The sequence below is a fragment of the Mustelus asterias genome, unplaced genomic scaffold (assembly GCF_964213995.1).
Source record: "Mustelus asterias unplaced genomic scaffold, sMusAst1.hap1.1 HAP1_SCAFFOLD_1124, whole genome shotgun sequence".
Classification (NCBI taxonomy): domain Eukaryota; kingdom Metazoa; phylum Chordata; class Chondrichthyes; order Carcharhiniformes; family Triakidae; genus Mustelus; species Mustelus asterias.
Window position 1 is genome coordinate 104,422 of NW_027591069.1, and position 12,425 is coordinate 116,846.

The following is a 12,425-nucleotide window of genomic DNA, read 5'->3' on the forward strand; positions in this document are numbered from 1 at the left end:
GACCCGAGCCGGGAATCGAACCCGGGTCCCTGGCGCTGTGAGGCAGCAGTGCTAACCCACTGTGCCTATAGAAAACTACAGCACAAAACAGGCCCTTCGGCCCCACAAGTTGTGCCAAACATATCCCTACCTTTTAGGCCTACCTCTAACCCTCCATCCTATTAAGTCCCATGTACTCATTCAGGAGTCTCTTAAAAGACCCTATTGAGTTTGCCTCCACCACCACTGACGGCAGCCGATTCCACTCACCCACCACCCTCTGTGAAAAGCTTCCCCCTAACATTTCCCCTGTACCTACCCCCCAGCACCTTAAACCTGTGTCCTCTTGTAGCAGACATTTCCACCCTGGGAAAAAGCCTCTGAGAGTCCACCCGATCTATGCCTCTCAACATCTTATATACCTCTATTAGGTCTCCTCTCATCCTACGTCTCTCCAAGGAGAAAAGACCGAGCTCCCTCAGCCTATCCTCATAAGGCATGCCACTCAATCCAGGCAACATCCTTGTAAATCTCCTCTGCACCCTTTCAATCTTTTCCACATCCTTCCTGTAATGAGGCAACCAGAACTGAGCACAGTACTCCAAGTGGGGTCTGACGAGGGTCTTATATAGCTGCATCATTATCCCCGGACTCCTAAATTCAATCCCTCGATTGATGAAGGCCAGCACACCATACGCCTTCTTAACCACCTCATCCACATGCGGGGCCGATTTTAGAGTCCTGTGGATCCGGACCCCTAGGTCCTTCCGATCCTCTACAGTACTAAGAGTCTTTCCCTTTATATTGTACTCCTTCATCCCATTTGACCTGCCAAAATGGACCACTATGCATGTATCTGGGTTGATGTCCATCTGCCACTTCTCTGCCCAGTCTTGCATCCTATCTATGTCCCTCTGTAACTTCTGACATCCCTCTAGACTATCCACAACCCCACCAACCTTCGTGTCGTCGGCAAACTTACCAACCCATCCCTCCACTTCCTCATCCAGGTCATTTATGAAAATGACAAACAGCAAGGGTCCCAGAACAGATCCCTGGGGCACACCACTGGTGACCGACCTCCATTTAGAAAAAGACCCATCTATACACACTCTCTGCCTCCTTCGGGCAAGCCAGTTCTGGATCCACAGGGCAGCAGCCCCTTGGATCCCATGCCCTCTCACTTTTTCTAGAAGCCTTGCATGGGGGACCTTATCGAATGCCTTGCTAAAATCCATATAAACCACATCTACCGCTTTCCCTTCGTCAATGTGTTTAGTCACATTTTCGAAGAACTCCACCAGGCTCGTAAGGCACGATCTGTCTTTGACAAAGCTATGCTGAGTATTCTTGAGCATACTAAACCTCTCTAAATGCTCATATATCCTGTCCCTCAGGATCTTCTCCATCAGCTTACCAACCACTGAGGTTAGACTCACCGGTCGGTAATTTCCTGGGCTATCCCTATTCCCCTTCTTGAACATAGGAACCACATCCGCAATCCTCCAATCCTCCGGCACTTCTCCCATCTCCATCGACGACGCAAAGATCATCGCCAGAGGCTCTGCAATCTCTTCCCTCACCTCCCACAGTAACCTGGGGTACATCCCATCCGGACCCGGCGACTTATCTATCTTGATGCCATTCAAAGATTCCAGCACAACCTCTTTGCTAAAGTCCACATACTCAATCTTTTTAGTCCACCGCAAGCCCGCAGTACATCCACCCAGGTCCTTCTCCTCTGTGAAAACTGAGGCAAAATACTCATTAAGCACCTCTGCCATTTCTACTGGTTCCGTACAGACTTTCCCGCCTTCACCTTTTATAGGCCCTATTCCTTCACGTCTCATCCTTTTACTCTTCACATATTTATAGAACGCCTTAGGGTTTTCCTTAATCCTACCTGCCAAGGCCTTCTCGTGACCCCTTCTGGCTCTCCTAATTTCCTTCTTTAGTCCCTTCCTACAAGCCGTATACTCATCTAGATCCCTATCTTCGCCAAGCTCTCTTTTATATGCTTTCCTTTTCTTCTCAACGAGGTCCCGCACAGCTTTCGTGCACCACGGTTCCTTTAATCTACCAACTCCTCCCTGTCTGCTTGGAACATTGTCCTGTAGAACTCTAGACAGACATTCCTTGAAAAACTGCCACCTCTCTTCAGTACATTTCCCCGAGAATACCTCCTTCCAATTTACTCCTCTAATTTGCTGCCTTATGACTTCATACTTCCCCTTACTCCATATAAACGCTTTCCTAGCTTGCCTGATCCTCTCTTTTTCCAATGCAAGCATGAAGGAGATAGAGTTATGATCGCTATCCCCAAGATGCTCTCCCACTGAGAGATCTGACACCTGTTCCTACAGTGAGCTGGATTGCGTACAGGGACCATAAGGGAAACGGCAAGAGAGCAGTTCAGAAGAGCATTCAATTATATCATGGAAAGAGGGGTTAGAAGTAAAAAGAGTATCCAACAAGTCTTTCCATAGCCCGTCCAAGTTTAAATCCATTTGCACCCTTGTCTCAGCCTTTATAAACTCCCATGGCCCTACCAAGCCCACCCTCAAATGCCCTCCCCCACTAAACAGTGCCACCTTTTTTTGCCGCAGCAATTCTCCGCCTGATTAAGCGTTCAGGAAGCAACTTGGGAGGTTTTCTAAGGCAGTATACGAACGCACATTTCTACTTTTCTAACTACAAAGCATCACAAAGGGTACCATGGCTTTGACTCCAATTAACCACCTTTCAGCAGGAGGGCATTAGCTCGAGCTTCTAGCAGTGAGCCAGGAGGGTGAACAGTGGAGCTGATTTGATTTTAATAAGGGCAGCAGTCCAATTTGCGATTTTTTAAAACAATAATATCGCTAATTGCTCAGAGCGCACTGATTTCAACAGGTTTTAAAGAGGGAAAGGGAGGTGGATACTGGTTTTAAACAGGGAATTCCAGAGCAGGGGGGCTTAGATCAAAGGCGCAGCTGTGAGTGGAGTAATAAAGGGGGATGGGGGTGCGATTCCACAAGAAGTCAAAGTCAGGACCAGGGACTGGAGGCGGTTACAGAGAGAGGGAGAGGCTAGGCCAGTTTCAAATACCAAGGTAAGAGTTTTATATCAGAAATGTTGGTGGAACCAGATGTATTTTAGTGAGGAGGGGACTGGTGGACAAACAGGATCTTAGATAGGACCAGTTAGAAACTACAAAGTGTCGTGAATGCAGCCCAGTCCATCACGCAAACCAGCCTCCCATCCATTGACTGTCTGCACGTCCCGCTGCCTCGGGAAAAGCAGGCAGCATAATCAAGGACCCCACGCACCCCGGACATTCTCTCTTCCACCTTCTTCCGTCGGGAAAAATACAAAAGTCTGAGGTCACGCACCAACCGACTCAAGAACAGCTTCTTCCCTGCTGCTGTCAGGCTTTTGAATGGACCTACCTCGCATTAAGTTGATCTTTCTCTACACCCTAGCTGTGACTGTAACACTACATTCTGCACCCTCTCCTTTCCTTCTCTATGAACGGTATGCTTTGTCTGTATAGCGTGCAAGAAACAATACTTTTCACTGTATCCCCATACGTGACAATAATAAATCTAATTTAGAAAATAAATCAAATCGACTATGGACAGTGAAGTTTTGGGTGAAGTGAAGGTTGCAGAGGAACAGTCCTTCCCGGAGGTGACAGGGGAATGGGTGAGGATTTCAGCAGCACATATACTAAGATGGGCGATGATGTAGGAGGGGGAAAAGGAGGTCATCTTTGTGATACGGTAACGCTCAGCTCAGGGTAAACAGGACACTGCGACTGCAAACAGTCCGAATTGGCCAAGGTCAGCGTCCGGAGAGGGGGACAAAATCAGTGGCAAAAATACGGATGGGGCTGGAAGTGATGGCTGTGGTCTTTCCTGGAAGAAAAATGCAGCTCATCCCAGAAAGATTTGCCAGACAAGCAGTCTGACAACTCACAAAACCAGGACGGGTTAGAGGGAGATGGCGGAGGGATAGAAATTGGCCATGTTAGCATGCATACAGAATAGATATTTGATTTGATTTATTATTGTCACATGTATTAGCATCGTAAAAAGTATTGTTTCTTGCACGCTATACAGACAAAGCATACAGTTCATAGAGAAGGAAAGGAGAGAGTGCAGAATGTAGTGTTACAGTCATAGCTAGGGTGCAGAGAAAGATCAACTTAATGCGAGGTAGGTCCATTCAAAAGTCTGACGGCAGCAGGGAAGAAGCTGTTCTTGAGTCGGTTGGTGCGTGACCCCAGACTTTTGTATCTTTTTCCCGATGGAAGGAGGTGGAAGAGAGAATGTCCGGGGTGCGTGGGGGTCCTTGTTTATGCTGGCTGCTTTTCCCGAGGCAGCGGGAAGTGTAGACAGAGTCAATGGACGGGAGGCTGGTTTGCGTGATGGATTGGGCTACATTCACGACCTTTTGTAGTTCCTTGCGGTCTTGGGCAGAGCAGGAGCCCCAGACCAAGCTGCGATACAACCAGAAAGAATGCTTTCTATGGTGCATCTGTAAAAGTTGATGGGAGTCATAAGTGCCTATCTTGCCAGCTACATTAAATCTATGCCACTCACTGTCCAAATGATCTTCTGCAGAAGCTGAGGCACTTTGCTGCGATAGATGAGCAAAGACTTAGTTGACACGAGCTACAGTATAACTACCTAGGAGCTGGCATTAACGTGTCCAAAATGAAAATTCTCCCACACCCCTCACATCAATAAGCACAACTTTCTCACAAATCCCTGTTTAAAATTCAACAGCAGCTATCAGTGTTTAAATACACATGTCAACACGTATTGGGACGTGGATTTGTGCGCAGAACCCATTAAGCAACTATTTTCCAATTTCTAATGCACAATATTAGATGTCACGTAAATGCCTGAAGGCAGGTCAGAGAGAGAGCTGAATGGTGCAGGGAGAGGGGGAGGAAAATGGGCCATAACAACGCACAATCTCGCAGGATGAACACACACCATTTTAATGATGATACAAGAGTGGATCAGCATTAACAGGTCCAGGCAGCGGGCAGTCGAGGGGGTCCTCTGAGCCGACTGTCCGCCCCTCGACTGCGGCTACATTCGCAGCACAGTGGTCTCGGAGAGGGAACATTTTGTTAATACATTCAATCATGGGCGTCGCTGCCTAGGCCAGCATTTATTGCCCATCCCTAGTTGCCCCTTGAGAAGGTGGTGGTGAGCTGCCTTCTTGAATCGCTGCAGTCCACGTGCTGTGGGTTGACCCACAATGCCGTTAGGGAGGGAATTCCAGGATTTTGACCCTGGTGACAGCCGATATGTTTTCAAGTCGGGACGGCGAGTAGCTCGGTGGGGTAACTTGCAGGTGGTGATGTTCCCCATGTGTCTGCTGCCTCTTGCCCTTCCTGATGTGATGTGGAGATGCCGCCGTTGGACTGGGGTGAACACAGCAAGTAGTCTCAACACCAGGTTAAAGTCCAACAGATTTATTTGGTATCACGTGCTTTCGGAGCGCTGCTCCTTCATCAGGTGAGTGGAAAGTTGGGTTCACAAACAGGGCTTATATAGACAGAGACACAATTGCAAGATAATGGTTGGAATGCGAGTCTTTTCAGGTAATCAAGTCTTTATAGGTACAGACAGTGCGAGTGGATAGAGGTTTCATCACAAGTTAAAGAGGTCCTTCTAGATGGTAGAGGTGGCAGGTTTGGAAGGTGCTGTTGAAGGAGCCTTGGCGAGTCGCTGCGGTGCATCTTGCAGATGGTACATACGGCTGCGTCGGTGGTGGAGGGAGTGAATGTTTGTGGTTAGCGTGTCGATCAAGCGGGGCTGCTGTGTCCTGGATGGTGTCGAGCTTCTTGAGTGTTGTTGGGAGCTGCACCCATCCAGGCGAGTGGACAGTATTCCATCACACTCCTGACTTGTGCCCTTGTAGATGGTGGACAGGCTTCAGGGAGTCAGGAGGTGAGTTACTCTCCGCAGGATTCCCAGCCTCTGACCTGCTCTTGTAACCACTGTGTTTATATGCTGAGTCCAGTTGAGTTTCTGGTCAATGGTAACCCCCAGGATGTTGACAGTGAGGGATTCAATGATGGTTACACCATTGAATGTCATGGGGCGGTGGTTAGAGTCTTTCTTATGGGTGATGGTCATTGCCTGGCATTTGTGTGGCACGAGTGTTATTTGCCACTTGTCAGCCCAAGCCTGGATATTGCTATTGGCTGGTATGTTTCAGACCCTCCATGCCCACTGCGAGGGCTGGGGTGCATCACCTCCTCCGGGGATGACATTTTAATTTCATTCGTTAAGCTTCCTTTTGACATTTTAGTTTGGTTACAGTGCCCCACCAGGGGTTGTCACCCTCATAATTGTTTCATTTATTGATCATTTTACACGCCCCCCCCCCACATCTTTGGACACTAAGGGGCAATTTAGCATGGCCAATCCACCTAACCCGCACATCTTTGGACACTAAGGGGCAATTTAGCATGGCCAATCCACCTAACCCGCACATCTTTGGACACTAAGGGGCAATTTACCATGGCCAATCCACCTAACCCGCACATCTTTGGACACTAAGGGGCAATTTACCATGGCCAATCCACCTAACCCGCACATCTTTGGACACTAAGGGGCAATTTAGCATGGCCAATCCACCTAACCTGCACATCTTTGGACACTAAGGGGCAATTTAGCATGGCCAATCCACCTAACCTGCACATCTTTGGACACTAAGGGGCAATTTAGCATGGCCAATCCACCTAACCTACTGTGGGATGAAACCAGAGCACCCGGAGGAAACTCTTTTTTTAAGATTCATTCGTGGGACATAGGCATTGGTGGCTGGCCAACATTCATTGTCCATCCCCAGTTGCCCTTGAGAAGGTGATGGTGAGCTGCCTTCTTGAATAGCTGCAGTTCATGTTCGGTGGATGGGTTGACCCACAAGGCTGTTAGGGAGGGAATTCCAGGATTTTGACCCAGCGACTGCGAAGGAATGGCGATTAGCGGGTTAAATGCGCAGGGTGAAGGGAATGGGTCCGGGGGGGCGGGCCTGGATAAGATGTTGTTGGAGTCTGGGTGTAGATTCGATGGGTCGAATGGCCTCCTTTCTGTACTCTAGGGATTCTACGTGATGTACTCCATCAGTGACATTATGGAGCAGCCTTTTAGGAAAGAACGCGATTGATGGAACAATTCAAATAGGGATTCTACTCCCAAGAACACAAAAATGGGTTTTGAGAAGCCAACAGTTTTCTGGTATATAGTAGGGGATACTGTTTTTTTAAAAAACTCAAGTCTGTACATGCAGTAATATAATTGCTGCAAAATTCTCAAGACCAACAGTCAAAAATAACTTGCATAACGTCTTCACTGTTGGATACAGCGGAGAAACAACAGTTTGAAGGAGGAAATCAGATGTAAAATAAGTTACCGCAGTTCCTGCATGCACGAACTGGGGTCGAACACCATATTCCAGATGCTATGCAATACGTCCTATTTATAATCAGAAGTCGATCTTTATCTAATACAGAACACCTCCTGCGTGCCCTACTTCCACCAGCAGCCTGCAAATTTGAAGCAGCTTTTCGTTAGTTGAAGGAACGCTGTGCTTATAACGTAACCCTCTGTGCAGTACATCAACTGTCGTGTCCCACCCAGCCCTTCAGTGTGAAAGCACCGCTCAAATTGCAGGCCGGCAGGCCCCAGCTCCAACTCTGCCCATCTTGCTGAGTGAGAACAGTGGCTGGAGGTGTTACAAGTAGTCTCCGGCGCAGTGAATGGGACAAAAGTACAGCAGCTATGCGCTGACCCCTGCTGGAAAATGCACTCGCATCCAGCAGCACAGGACCAGACCCTACGGAATTGGAAGGGCCACATGGAAAGTAATCGAAGAACAATCAATCAGTGCCTGAACGCAGCTCTGACTTCTGGAAGTTCGGAGAGAATAAAGAATATCGAACTAAGCATCAAATCAAAGCAGCGCAAATTAGTCCCGTCACCAACTTTGATCTATGTTACAACACCATCCCTTGTACCGCTACTTTATCAGATGAGATTTATTATTCAACAGGTTTATTTGGGATCATGAGCTTTCGGAGCGCTGCTCCTTCATCGGGTGATTCACCCACCTGATGGAGCCGCACTCCGAAAGCTCATGATTCCAAATAAACCTGTTGGACTTTAACCTGGTGTTGAGACTTCTTACTCTGCCACCGGCATCTCCACATCTCATAGAAATCATAGAAACCCTACAGTGCAGAAGGAGGCCATTCGGCCCATCGAGTCTGCACCGACCACAATCCCACCCAGGCCCTACCCCCACATATTTTACCCTCTAATCCCTCTAACCTACACATCCCAGGACTCTAAGGGGCAATTTTTTAACCTGGCCAATCAACCTAACCCGCACATCTTTGGACTGTGGGAGGAAACCGGAGCACCCGGAGGAAACCCACACAGACACGAGGAGAATGTGCAAACTCCACACAGACAGTGACCCGAGCCGGGAATCGAACCCGGGACCCTGGAGCTGTGAAGCAGCAGTGCTAACCACTGTGCTACCGTGCCGCCCTTAATTTATTATTGGGGTGGCATGGGGAGTTAGCACTGCTGCCTCACAGTGCCAGGGACCCGGCTTGGGCCACTGTGTGTGGAGTCTGCATGTTCTCCCCGTGTCTGCGTGGGTTTCCTCTGGGTGTTCCGATTTCCTCCCACAGTCCCAAAGACGTGCTGGTTAGGGTGCATTCTCCCTCAGTGTACCCAAACAGGCGCTGGAGTGTGGCGACTAAGGGATTTTCACAGTAACTTCATTGCAGTGTTAATGTAAGCCTTACTTGTGAGCAATAAATAAACGTTTACATTACACGATGAAAATTGCTTTTGGGACACGAGTAATTATGGATAGTGCACAACTGAAACACACTATTCACTCAGTTTTGCTTTATCCATTGGTGGGATGTGGGCATCGCTGGCTAAGCCAGCATTTATTGCCCTTTCCTGATTGCCCCTCAAGAAGGTGGTGGGGGCGCCGCCATCTTGAACCCGCTGCAGTCCCCGTGTGGGGTAGGTACACCCACAGCGCTGTTCGGGAGGGAGTTCCGGAATTGTTATTAGACATCAGTCAGTCCCCGTGTGTGGGGTAGGTACACCCACGGTGCTGTTAGGGAGAGAGTTCCAGGATTGTTATTGGACAGTCAGTCCGTGTGGGGTAGATGCACACACAGTGCTGTTAGGGAGGGAATTCCAGGATTGGTAGGGTCTGAGGAATTTAAAACAAGAAGGTTTAACCCTTGCTCAGTACAATTAGCTAATCTCTAAACAGTAGCTGGGACACGACAATTGACCTCATTGGCAGACGGGTTTTCAATTTGGGACCTTCTCCCGGTACAATCAGGAAGCTGCGACACATTTATATTGTCAATATAAAATGCGGCAGTCGTCTTTTTATGCATTTCCATTGCAACTTCTTCCTCCAGATCCATAATAATGGTCCACTCCCCCCACCCAGTAACCAGTTCAGATAAAAAATGTCTTGAAAATCATAGAAACCCTACAGTGCAGAAGGAGGCCATTCGGCCCATCGAGTCTGCACCGACCACAATCCCACCCAGGCCCTACCCCCACATATTTACCCGCTAATCCCTCTAACCTACGCATCTCAGGACTCTAAGGGGCAATTTCTAACCTGGCCAATCAACCTAACCCACACATCTTTGGACTGGAAAAGGTACAGGTTACGGCGCCGTGGGAACAAAGCGACAGAATGCAACTGTTTGGACAACTCAACCGACTCAAGAACAGCTTCTTCCCCGCTGCCATCAGACTTTTGAATGGAAAATGGTCGAGAGCTTCAAGCTTTTAGGTGTCCAGATCACCAACAACCTGTCCTGGTTCCCCCATGCCGACACGATAGTTAAGAAAGCCCCACCAATGCCTCTACTTTCTCAGAAGACTAAGGAAATTTGGCATGTCAGCTACGACTCTCACCAACTTTTACAGATGCACCATAGAAAGCATTCTTTCTGGTTGTATCACAGCTTGGTATGGCTCCTGCTCTGCCCAAGACCGCAAGTAACTACAAAAGATTGTGAATGTAGCCCAATCCATCACGCAAACCAGCCTCCCATCCATTGACTCTGTCTACACTTCCCGCTGCCTCGGGAAAAGCAGCCAGCATAATCAAGGACCCCACGCACCCCGGACATTCTCTCTTCCACCTTCTTCCGTCGGGAAAAAGATACAAAAGTCCGAGGTCACGCACCGACCGACTCAAGAACAGCTTCTTCCCTACTGCCGTCAGACTTTTGAATGGACCTACCTTGCATTAAGTTGATCTTTCTCTACACCCTCGCTATGACTGTAACACTACATTCTGCACCCTCTCCTTTCCTTCTCTATGAACGGTATGCTTTGTCTGTATAGTGTGCAAGAAACAATACTTTTCACATTAAGTTGATCTTTCTCTGCACCCTAGATGTGACTGTAACACTACATTCTGCACTCTCTCCTTTCCTTCTCTATGAACGGTATGCTTTGTCTGTAAAGCACGCAAGGAACAATACTTTTCACTGTGTCCCAATACATGTGACAATAAATCAAATCAAAATTAACAAGTTAGCATGCTGTATCGCTTCTCGGCCTTTTGGCTAAGATCAAGTGTAGTACGGATTGGATGCTGCACTTGGTTGAGGTCATCAGGTTACACTTGGGCTTCATTTTCATATGAAGCAATTTTTAAAAGCGGCATCTCGACCTTTTGGCTAAGATGCAAATGAGATCAAGCCTTGGAGGAGGAAGACCTGCGCCTGCTCCAATCAGCTTGGCTCATGTAGATCAGGCCCAAGACAGGGGTTGCAGACCCTGTCTTGTCAGCTTGGATCCGGAAATGTCTCAACTTGTTGAGACTCTGAATTGGACTTGATTTGATTGAATTGGAAAAGTATAAAAAACACTGTGTACAGGAGTTTCAATGTGTTTATAGATAATAGGCGCTACACAATGTTTTCCCATGTATTCAATACATTAATTGGTGTCTACTTCTCATGTATTTACTGAAACACAACGAAAGCAGGACAAGATTTTCCTCCGCTGCTTTTTTAAAAAAAACATTGAGGTACATGAGTCAAAGGCTGAGGAGCACAGCACGTCACACCCAAGTTCCAAAAACACGGCGGTGTGTGTTAAAGTACTTCAAAATGCGCGGCCTGCAAAAGAATGATATTGTCCAAGATGGCCCACTTTAAAGACCATGGAGATGCGGGGAACACCAGCAACAATGCGTGCATCTTCTGAGGCTGTGGCGAAAGGAAAACTGAGACCGCACTACCAACTCTTCCCTTCGGCGTTCCACTTTGTTCATGCCCACGTTTCAAATCAGTTCTAAAGTTGTCTCCCACCCCCCCCCCCCCAAACCCGGCCACCACTCCCAACCCACCTCTCCTAAACAACAGCAATGTCAACAGAATAACACCTTATAAAAAGATAGGCGAGATTAAAGAACATTCTCAATTAGCCACTGCGCAAAAACAAAAGGAAAAGGCCAGAGGTGGCACAGTGGGTTAGCGCTGCTGCCTCACAGCGCCAGGGACCCGGGTTCGAATCCCGGCCTCGGGTCACTATCTGTGCAGAGTCTGCACGCTCTCTCCCCCCCGGCCTGTGTCTGCGTGCGTTTCCTCCGGGTGCTCCGGTTTCCTCCCACAGTCCAAATATGTGCAGGTTAGGGTGCATTGGCCATTGTAAATTCTCCCTCAGTGTACCCGAGCAGGCGCCGGAGTGTGGCAACGAGGGGATTTTCACAGTAACTTCATTGCAGTGTTAATGTAAGCCGACTTGTGACACTAATAAATAAACTACCAAGCTCAGTCTTACAAACAAACCATCAATCTTAGAATAGGATCATAGAATCCCTACAGTACAGAAGGAGGCCATTCGGCCTTTCAAGTCTGTACCGACTGCAATCCCACCCAGGCCCCATTCCCATAACCCCACACATTTACCCTGCTAATCCCCCTGACACCACGGGGCAATTTAGCATGGTCAATCCCCCTAACCTGCACATCTTTGGACACTAAGGGGCAATTTAGCACGGCCAATCCACCCTAACCTACACATCTTTGGACACTAAGGGACAATTTAGCATGGTCAATCCACCCTAACCTGTACATTTTTGGACCGTGGGAGGGAACCGGAGCACCCAGAGGAAACCCACGCAGACACGGTGGGAAAGTGCAAACTCCACACAGTCACCCGAAGCCAGAATTGAACCTGAGTCACAAGATGGCTTACATTAACACTGCAATGAAGTTACTGTGAAAATCCCCTAGTTGCCACACTCCGGCGCCTGTTCGGGTAACACCGAGGGAGAATTTAGCACAGCCAATGCACCTCTAACCAGCACGTCTTTCGGACTGTGGGAGGAAACCGGAGAACCCGGAGGAAACCCACGCAGACACGGGGCAG

At 48.4% G+C, this 12,425-nt stretch overlaps 1 pseudogene; it reads left to right on the top strand.

Moving 5' to 3' along the window:
* The first annotated feature begins 10,592 nt into the window (after positions 1 to 10,592).
* On the top strand, positions 10,593 to 10,803 carry LOC144487911 (U2 spliceosomal RNA; annotated as a pseudogene).
* Positions 10,804 to 12,425: the final 1,622 nt, after the last annotated feature.